This window comes from Triticum aestivum, chromosome 3A, assembly GCF_018294505.1.
Source record: "Triticum aestivum cultivar Chinese Spring chromosome 3A, IWGSC CS RefSeq v2.1, whole genome shotgun sequence".
Taxonomy (NCBI): Eukaryota; Viridiplantae; Streptophyta; class Magnoliopsida; order Poales; family Poaceae; genus Triticum; species Triticum aestivum.
In genome coordinates this window covers 650246655-650257164 of record NC_057800.1, presented here as the reverse complement: position 1 = coordinate 650257164, position 10510 = coordinate 650246655, and the positions used below count along the sequence as shown (strand labels likewise).

The 10510-nt window shown below is 46.2% G+C and overlaps 1 long non-coding RNA gene across 1 annotated transcript; it reads right to left on the bottom strand.

Annotated features, from left to right (window-relative positions):
* Positions 1 to 5169: 5169 nt before the first annotated feature.
* On the bottom strand, positions 5170 to 8507 carry LOC123062938 (uncharacterized). Its single transcript, XR_006429970.1, has 4 exons — positions 7925 to 8507; positions 6471 to 7834; positions 5513 to 5693; positions 5170 to 5396 (listed from the first exon to the last, which is right to left on the bottom strand). It is a non-coding gene; the product is annotated as an uncharacterized lncRNA (long non-coding RNA).
* Between the last annotated feature and the right edge of the window lie 2003 nt (positions 8508 to 10510).

Genomic DNA, 10510 nt, shown 5'->3' with positions numbered 1-10510 from the left:
TCAATATACTCAACATCCCCGGCGGCGGCGGTGCTCGAAGTAGGCGAAGAACCCTGACAGCGTGACGAAGACCGGTGCGGATGGTGACATTCCCGCGCCAAGGGAGACGTCGCGGCGCATACCACGGGAGGTCGACGCGCGGTGACGGCGGAGTGGACCGCAGGCCGCGACGCTACGGCCCGAAGGGACGACGCAACAGAGGCGGGCAGGTCGGGGCGATGGCAGGAAGACCTCGGGGCGGCGGCAGGGACCGTAGGCCGCGGCGCTACGGCCCAAAAGTGGCGGTGCAGCGGCAGAGCGCGGGTCAGTGCAACCGCGGGGATGGCCTCGGGGCCGCGGCTGGGACCGCGTATCGCGGCGACGCACGAGTCAGCCGCGAGGAGAACCACTGGGTGACGGCGCTCCGGCCCGACGGGGCGACGCCGCGCCAGCCCGTTGCTCGATCGGCGGAGGGGCGCGCGGAACTGGAGGACAATCTTCATGGGACCTGCGGAGGCACATGCAACCGACGGGCTAGGTCGGTCTCACGGCGTAGATGAGACGGATCGCGGCGGCGGGCTGGTGATCAATCCGATAGCGCGCAAGGTCGGGGACGCCGCTCGATGAAAGCGGGGTGGCGGCGGAGTCCAAGATGAAGCCGGCGACGATGAACGACGTGCGGACGAGCGCGTCAGCACCGGCACCCGGCCGCCAAAGCAACGCCGGCGCTCGGGCAGTGAGACTCGAGCGACCAACGGAGCAGTGACGCCCGAGCTCGAGGCAGCCGAAGAGCCTGGCGCAGCCGACCCGACGCAGCAGGGACGAGGCCAGCGAGGCAACCCGCAGGGCCGCCATGCAGACGAGGCGGAGGCAGGTGGCGTGGATCGATTGGCGGGCCGGCGCGCGAGCGGCGGCTATGATTGGTCGCCGCATGGCGCGAGGCCGTCGGTGGAGACGATGCAGGTGTTCCTGTCGGAAAGGGTGGTGACGGTCGACATAGATCGACGGACGGGCCGACGCGCGAGCGGCGGCTATGATTAACCGCCGCATGGCGCGAGGCCGCCGGTGAAGACGATGCAGGTGTTCCCGTCGAAAAGGGCGGTGACGGTCGGCATAGATCGACGGACGGGCCGGCGCGCAGACGAGGGCCGTGAGAGGCCACATGTCGTGCGAGGCCGCCGGGTCGGGAAGGAGCCGGCCGGTCGCCATGGTGTCGGAATAGACGCACGGGAGTTGACGGCGGCGGCTGACGATGCAAAGCAATCAAGCATAGATCGAAAAACCAAAAAGAAAACTCCGATTAAGATGACCGGCGGGAGTGAGAAAAATCCGGAGCAAGGGCTCGGAAAAAAGACTCCCGGTCAACACGACCGGCGGCGCGGCCCAAGGCGACGGTCATGGAGACTGACCATCCTGAGGCAGCGCGCAATGGAAGCAGCGGGCAACGGTTAGGGTTGGATCGGTTAGGCTGATATCATGTTAGAAGGAAGAGAGCGGATTAATGAAATATTTGTTGTATTACTTGAGCCTATATAGAAGTACAATAATTAACTTGAAGTACAACACAAGATCTATTTTATGTTTCCTAATGAATCAATATACTCAACAATCAGGGGCAAGTTGATTCCAGGACAAGTGCACAGTTTCATTAACTACACTCTGAATTCCTTCCTTTTCCTATCGGGAAAGAATTAGTTCCTTCTTCTTCCTCTTGTTCGGGACAAAATAAGTTTCTTCTCTAAACTGTATTGCTTGTTCCTCGCAAAAAATAAACTGTATTGCTTGTTTTCACTTGATTATCATTCCTCTGTAGTATAGTGATCTAAAAGTATATTAGTTTAGGGGGGAGTAGTAAACATCTTTAAAAATGCAGGGAAAATGGTGAGTAGACAAACATTAGCCGATTGACATGATGGCCCATATATGCAGCCACGATTCATGATTGAACCCTTTCCTCCACACTGACAGACGGCATGTTCACGTCCGCATGGCAGAGAACGAACCAATTCTTTACATGCCGCTTCTCTGATTGACGTAACTTCATGGATCCCGGGTGTGATGCTCACTACTCTGGATAAACTAGTATAAACCTCCAATCTGCTTACAGATGCAGAGATGCACTTTTTTTAATCCTGATCCTGAGCAGATCGCTGGATGCTTCCAAAGAGGATAGCAATGCTGCCGATGCAAGCATTATTTCACTGACTAGTTTATTACAAACACCCAGGCTGTCTCTGGATCAGTCGGCACCACTGATCGAACCAAACTAATGGCGCCTGCCTGATTCCGTTTATAATTCAGCGGCGAAAGCGGTCGCTGACCTAACTCCGTGACCTCAGTCCTCCATTATTGTACTCCGTTGGCGATGTGGAGCTCCCGAAGCCTCCATCCATGGCTTATTTAGTCTGTTTATCTGCGCCTGCTTGCTTGGCTGGATGAGCACGTCGGATTAGTATAATCGGGCTCGATTAGTGGTTCATAAACAATGCGCGTGTGTACGTGGTATGTGACAGTCTGACAGAGCTGGAGGGTATATATAAACCGTGTCTCCTGATTCCTGACACGCAGACAGGATCCGGCATGATCCGTGTGCGCCTTTTGATTGGGGGTGTGTTTTTTCTAGGGTTTTTTATCTGGAGGGTGATCGACACTGGTTGCCCGCTGCTTCTGCAATTTGAGATGGTAATAATCTTGGAGCCGATCCTCTACCGTGCCTTTGAGCACGGCACGGCTGCCGTGCCTTCTTCGGACGCTCGCGGGCGCATTGGAATGGGCCAGAAACTAGCCAAAACTAATCAGCCCAGCCGTGCATTGGGCCATCAGAGTGAGGATCGCCCATTAGATCTCTTCGTCCAGGAACCACCCACGAAGGAAAAAAATGCACTAATTTTTATTATTTTAATAACCATGTTAGTTTGTTTATTTTCTGTTCATGGACCATCGCGGACATGCGGACACCGTCTGCTTGCATCTCTACCGTGCCCAATTACAGTGGTACGTCCATCCATGGTAGAGATGTAAGCAGACGATGTCCGCAAGTCCGCGACAGTCCAAGAACATAACAAAACTAATTTGGCGCGGTTATTAAAGGAACAAAGATTAGTGCATTTTTGCTTCGTGGACGGTCGTAGACATGCGGACGCCGTCCGCTTGCAACCCTACAAAAATTGCATGTTCATTGGTCGTACTTAACTATAGTTAAACATCACATGATGTAGGAATCCCTTGCTCGATGAGGGCGTTCGTGAAGATGATGGAGGCCGAAAAGGGATTTAGAACGGTTCTTGACCACGGAGGGATCCAGCGTGGCGATCCTCGCTAAGGGCCCAGTGCATGCCTAGATCATTTTCATTTTATAGTATTGGTCATGTATTAATTATACTCCCTCCGTTCCTAAATACTATAAGTCTTTTTAAATATTCCAATATAGACTATATACGAAGCAAAATGAATGAATCTACACTCTAAAATATGTTTATATATATTTGTATGTAGTCTATATTGAAATCTCTGTCTTATATTTACAAACAGATTGTAGTTAACTGTTGGCTGAGCATAATTTTTTTCAAGACAAGAGCATAGTTAATTAGTTCAGGCGTGTGTACATCTAACAGTTGGCTGAGCTGATTAGTTGTTAGTAAATTTCATATCAATGCATCCGCAAGCGTCGAAGAAGGCACGGCAGACGTGCCGTGCTCAGAGGCACGGTAGAGGAGCCGCCTCCAATAATCTTAGCTTATGCCTCTGGAGAGTTGTCCAGACATTTATTCAGAAGGATGGGCATCACTGTGATGTGTGATCACAGTATCCTCACAGTATTCAGATAACAGTGACACAAGTAGACAATATTCATATCCGCACAAGATTAGAATGGACCCTCTGCGATGCAACGCGTTCGCTGGACAAAATTAGTTGGAAAAGGCGTGGTTGATTGAAGTCCAGAAAACTGCATTTTATTGTTGTAAATTTAATATATATGTCGTGCTTGACTCCGAGAGTGGACTTTATCCTCTCGGGCTCTATGGATCTCGAAATTTTGAGCAATATTCAAAAACCACATTTCAAATTTTCGAAAAAAACTGGAAAGAAATGCGTGTGTACATAGGGGTGGTGGCTACAAGTGTGTACACTTTCATTATGAAATACATTGCTATGTGCTCTACACAAAAGTAACAAAATCATGAACTTTTTATGGTGAATGGTACATGTGCTAAAAATACATGATTTTTTAATCTAAAAAATACTTTTTTGTGTGTACCTCACATCATAATGTATTTCATCATGCAACTTTGCACATTGTGGAAAACATGCCTATGTACAGGTGTAAAAAATTCATAACTAGCATGACGCACGTGCGTTGCCACGAGACCATTGGCTTATAGAATTTCATAACTAGCATGCCGCTGCTTGATTTACGACTAGAAAAGATTGCAAAAATACAGTGAGAAATATGCAGCGTCAGAGAATTTTAAATGACCATAATAGGTAGGAAAGAGAATTAAAACCAAGATCGATTTTGAGTTGAAGTCACATTTTTATCTTTTTTATTTGTTCCTTTTACAAAGAAGTTAGTCTCACATGAAAGTAGTGTATTTGTTTATTTATGATTGATCTCACATGTGAGTAAAATACATTTGTTTATACGTCTCTTCGAAAGTTGCTAGTTTCACATGTAGGATGTGTGTATTTGTTTATTTGGAAAGGGTGTTGGACTTAAATGTGAACTCACCACCAACCCCAATCTTTATGAGTAGAAAAGATTTTTTGAAACTCTAAAATTAAATTTTTGAATTTATCAAATTCCAGGCTCCATGGAGCTCGATCCCCGTTAGAAATTTTCGCTTGACTACTCGAAAACACTGATATGACCACCAACCATCACAGTTGTATTGGACACCATATCCGATACTAATTCGTTGTTGATACGTCCCGATATGTATCAACAGAGTATCGATAAATATAGACAATAAATTTAATGTGGATACATTTTTTATACTGTACTTCCTTGATATGGCTAGCGCACTCAAAGCCCTAAGGGGCATATGTTAACCATGGATTGTCCCGATCCTGGTGTCTAAACTCCAACTCCCGATCCTATTTCTCTCTTTTGTACTCACTAGTTAGCATGCACGTGCAACGCACGTATTTCTTAAGAAAATACATGTTCATCTAGTGATAAAACAATTCTAGTGATGCAGCAGAAATAAATTTACTGAATCTGAAACCTCACACATTATTTGCCATACAATAAGCTTGCGAGACACCTACTGCATAAGGGGAAAATACTACAACAACACAAGATCGTAATAAGCTGCATTAGCATTAGTGATCTATTCTTATAGAAGAAGAGGTAAGATAACTAAAAATCTATCAATATATGCGGGCAATAAGCTGCATCAGCAATCGTCTTTTTTGACCTGCAGCAAAACAAGCACCAAGATGAGCAGTAACAAAAACAAATCGCCAGATGCACCAAATCTTGATGGAGTGGAAAATGAAAATCTTTGAGAGTACATATACTTTTGCTTTGTACCTTGTAGGCATGAACATTTTCTATAGGTTTACTCATGCTTTAGCATAAACCTCGATTGCGGGTGAGTAGCAGTTCCTTTTTTCTCGAAGAATAGTAATCATGCATGTGTAGAAAGAACTTGAGCCGCCATCTTCCATGATGGTGCGTTTCTTTATTATACCGTGAGAAAAGTGCATGAAATCTGGCAATTGAGAAAAAAGAAAAGTGTTTACACTGAAGATTATCAACAAAAAATGCAGTTATAACTCATATATATTGTCTTCATCATCAATATATTTGTAAAAATAATAGATTGAACTTGGGATTTCCACACATTTTGGTGTCAAATGTATATTTACTCACTTAACATGAACTATACAAATATTGGGTATATGACATACTGTACTCAGGCATGTAAATATGAGAACTTTGTCATGCATCATTCATACGAAGTTATATGTACACATAGAACAGAACAGTTACTTTGGTGTCATGGTTAGCTCATCTCTACAAGTAATGGGTTGGTCCCAACTTCAATTCACAGCTTAGACATTAATGTTGGAATTCTAGCAAAAGAGAATGTTCATGGTAGAACAATTAGCATCAAAGCCATGATTCAAAATGGCCAATAATTAAGTGCAGTCCTCTGATTTTGGGTCGACAGTGTTCATATATTTCTAGTGCATCAAAAGAACTCATATAACTTTCTAGATTTAGTGTTTTACCAGTTGATTGACCACAAAATTGATACATGACAAGTAACATCAAAAACCTGAGATAAAATGGCCAATAATTTAGTGCAGCACTCTGATTTTGGGCCAACAGTTTTCATATATTTCTAGTGCATCAAAAAAACTCATATCACTTTCTAGTTTACCATATTACGGTTGATTGACCACGAAATTGTTACATCTAACATCTAGAGTGCATTCCCCAGCATCAAGAAATAAGGAGACTGAGGAAGGGTGAAGGATTAGACCTGGGCAGATATAAGGTAAAGCATGCATAACCAGCTGTGAGCTGGAGAGAGCAGTGGAAATGCAGCTCCAGCCCTGACCTCATCCCCATTAAAGTCGTTGACAAAGAGATCCAGCTGGTTCACCTGCTTTCAAAGAGAGTACACATGTTGTGTCTCAGTGCTGACTATATATAGAAAAATGATTGCAACACATTGTTTGTTGCGCATATCCTTATATAAAAATGATATGTTTGATGCAAGTATGTCTTAGTATCGACTGTGACAAACATAAAATTCCACTAACAAAAATTGTAGGTTTGGTCGTTTGGAGTGAATGGACATTATTTTGTTTCAGGCCAAATATAACTATAAGACGACTCTATATATGTCACACAAAGAAAATCAGAGAGAAAAGCAAGCACTTCAATGATTTAATAAGAAATGATCATACATTCACTTCTGGGGTTCATAGTTAGATTTGTAGGAAAACAGCATATGAATGTTCTCTTATGTATTTAAACATCGTTAGTCAATGTGAAGATCTTTTGCCATACATAATGGGAAGTTGGGAACCATGTAACTAAGGAACCTGTGCAGGTAATATACTCCAAGCAGCTAAATGTATGGCCATGGCCAAACAGTTTTCAAATCTGAATGTCTGGTCTACCTACATAACATGTTACACTACACACAGGTAAATTTCATCTTACCTTCGCTAAATAATAAAGAAAGGGCAGAATGGTTAGATATACCATGCAAATTATCAGAGATGTAACATTTACATATTCAAAAGGACACGTCCATATATTTAAACATGAGTTTAACCATGAAAGCAAACTGGAAGGCAAGAGGTAACACTGCTGTACGAATTCCTTGAATATGGTGCTGCTGGAGGCGATGCAGAACCACCTCTGCCCCTTCCCATGCATGTTTTCCTCTTCCATAAATCCTCCTGCATGTGGAGAGCGCCGCGTCCGGCAACTTACATGCCTGCAGATGCTCCCTTTTGGAGACTGACCTCAAAAGCACAACACCATTGTTATTTCGTCGAACACGTTGTGAGCACAGAGACTTTCACTGGTCCAATATATGGCAGAAGCTAGCGATGTTACCTGCACGGAAAGCTAGAACTTGGAAGGCATGTGATTTCTCTTATCAGAAAACCAACGAAATACCATGATTTTTGTCCAAAACAAGTAACATCATGCATATATCTGATATCCTGACCTCCGTTGCATATCATCCCACTGGGGAACCTGATGCTGCATGGTTGCTATTATCCGCGCCGACTGCTCACCCGCCGCAGGCATCTGCCACGGGCCCCACCGGCTTGCTCCCAGCCACGCGCCTACTCCCCTGTCACCACCCTTCATTGTGTTGCTCCGCTGAAGGTCGGCCATGGCGACTACGTGTGTTAGATGTGGGGAATCAGTTGCTGCTGATGTAAAAAGATTGGGGTAATGGATATGGCGTACCAGATTCAACCTATCTGCAACTATCCCGGCAACGACATCAGACCGGCAACAGCAGCACCAGCATACCTAGCAGCTATCCACGTCCCTGGCAACGGAAGTGTGTATCGCGTACCCAGCTTTTGCGGCGTGTCCAGCGTACCTAGCAGCTCGCCCCTCCGTTCTACGCCTCCCCACGTGCACTACCGACGGCCCTTGTCATCGCCCTGTCCGCTAATGGTGGGGACTTGGGACACGCCGCCAAAGCTCAAAGCCGGGGTGGCCATGCGCTGGCGGAGCAGCGGGGGCTCGGGCGCGGCCAGGAAGTGGTGGAGCAGTGGAGGCGGAGTGCCGCTAGGCGCTGGAGGCAGCCGGGGCGGCCAGGTGCTCGCAGAGGAGCGGGGTTGGCCGGGAAGATCCGACGATAATGCCCGCCGTTCGGCGCCGTCCTCAGCCGCGCGCTTTTGTGGCCGCCATCTGCGCCCGTCACACTCCACCTCTGGCGGGATAGAGGGTTCGGGAGGAGGTGTGGAAGAGACGTGGAGGAGAGAAATCCCGCAGGTCCAGGAGGGAATCGTGAGAACGATATCGTGGACTGCAGGAGCGTGGGGAGGGAGATCCGAACTTGTCGGGATCCGATCGCGGGCAGACCACGACAGAACATTTATCATCAGCCGTTAGATCTTGTCGAGATCCGATCGCGGGCAGACCACGGCAGAACATTTATCATCAGCCGTTAGATCTTGTCGGGATCCGAATGCGGGCAGACCACGGCAGAACATTTATCATCAGCCGTTAGATCGAGAGGCAGACCATCAAAGTAATATCGGCTCTTAGATTTCGTTAGGGAATGTACAATGGTGCTATCTTAAATGTCACGTAGGATAAATGATAAAGTGGAGAAGAGAGAACTCATAAGAGAAGACTTGTCTTCTCTTATTTATATAAGATAAGACAAGAGATGATCTCTTAGCACTATATGTCTCATCACATTTTTAGGAATTGCTAGTTATTGAAGATAAAGCTAAGAGATGACCCATTGTACACATTTTTCTTTGCCATCTCTAAATTACATGCAAAATTTAAGATAAGACTATCTTATCAACTATTGTACATGCCCTTAGATGATCAGATCGCAGGATCTTGATTATTCCGTGTACACTTTTGTGGTGTGGCTTTAGGAAAATTCATGTTCACTCTTTTAATAGTAGTATAGACTATTGGCAAAGTCACCAAATTTTGTGGCTGGTGTAAGTTGGCGGTGGGCTATTCACCTCCCCCTCACAAGCTCCAGCGGTGCCATCGGTAAGCCGGTGGTGGGCTTCTTTCTCCGGTGCTCCTGCTCCCTCTTCCCACCACTCTCCTATAGATTTCTATCTAATGGCAGACTGATGATTTCCTCCTCCCTTTTTCTTACTAATTGAACTTTTTTTGAAAGAACTCTAATGGAACTTTTACGTTTGTTTGGCCGTTGGTTGGCTTTTGTTGGAATCATGGATAAGAAGATAGAAGAGAATGGACTGAATACATGCTAAATAGCTCGATGATATGCTTAATTGTTAACTTGTTCATCAATATTGTTTTTCATGCGCCTCCCAGATGGGAGCCAAGTTCCATTATACCCCCTCCGTCCCATGACAAGTGTATCAAACTTATTTTGGGATAAAGAAAGTATGAAATAACAGAACAAACATTTATTGTTGTTGTTGTTGTTGTTGTTGTTGTTGTTATTAATATTATTATTAAACAGTCGAACATATCCCCATATTGATGTTTTTTTTAGCATCAGTACAGACACAAGCGTTCATATACACGCGCATACACTCACCCCTATGAACGCACACACGCACACCCTACCCCTATGAGCACCTCCGAGAGACTGAGCCGGCATATCATCTTGAGATTTACGAAGTCACCGTAGGCTTTACGAAGTCACCGTAGGCGCCTCGTCGTCGACGGGAACGTCTCCTCCCACTGAAAGCGCATCGCCGGAAATCCTGAAATAAATCCAGGAATAATGCGAGCACCAGGATTTGAACCCTGATGGGTTGGGAATACCACTGTCCACCTAACCAACTCAACTACAGGTTGATTCGCTCCCCATATTGATGTTTAAAAAAATGATGCATGTACATATTCATATCGCCCCGGTGCAGCAGTTATCCGTATCGGTGTAAAATTTAGATTCTGCACAAGGTGCATGATTTGAGATGTTTCCTACTTTATGCATGATATAAGCTTGCTAGACTGGTACTATACCTAGCCATCCCTCGGGCCGGGCTTTGGGTCGGGCCTGACCAAGCCCGACGTAGAAATCCCAGGCCCGGCCCGGCCCGGCCGTCGGGCCTAAAAATCAGGCTCAAGCCCAGCCCATCAATGTAAAAGCCCATCAGGCCTCGGGCCTTGGGCCAGGCCTCTTCGTTAACTCGCAAATATGACGGGCCCGGGCCTGGCCCAGACTTCGGGCTCAATATCTAAGCTCAGGCCCAGCCCGTGAGGAGCGTCGGGCCAGGTTTTTTTGGGTCGGGCCAACCGGGCCGGGCTGCCCATGGCCAGGTATAACTGGTACTGACTCTATTTCTAATTTTAAGTCTTTTTAAAGATTCCAAT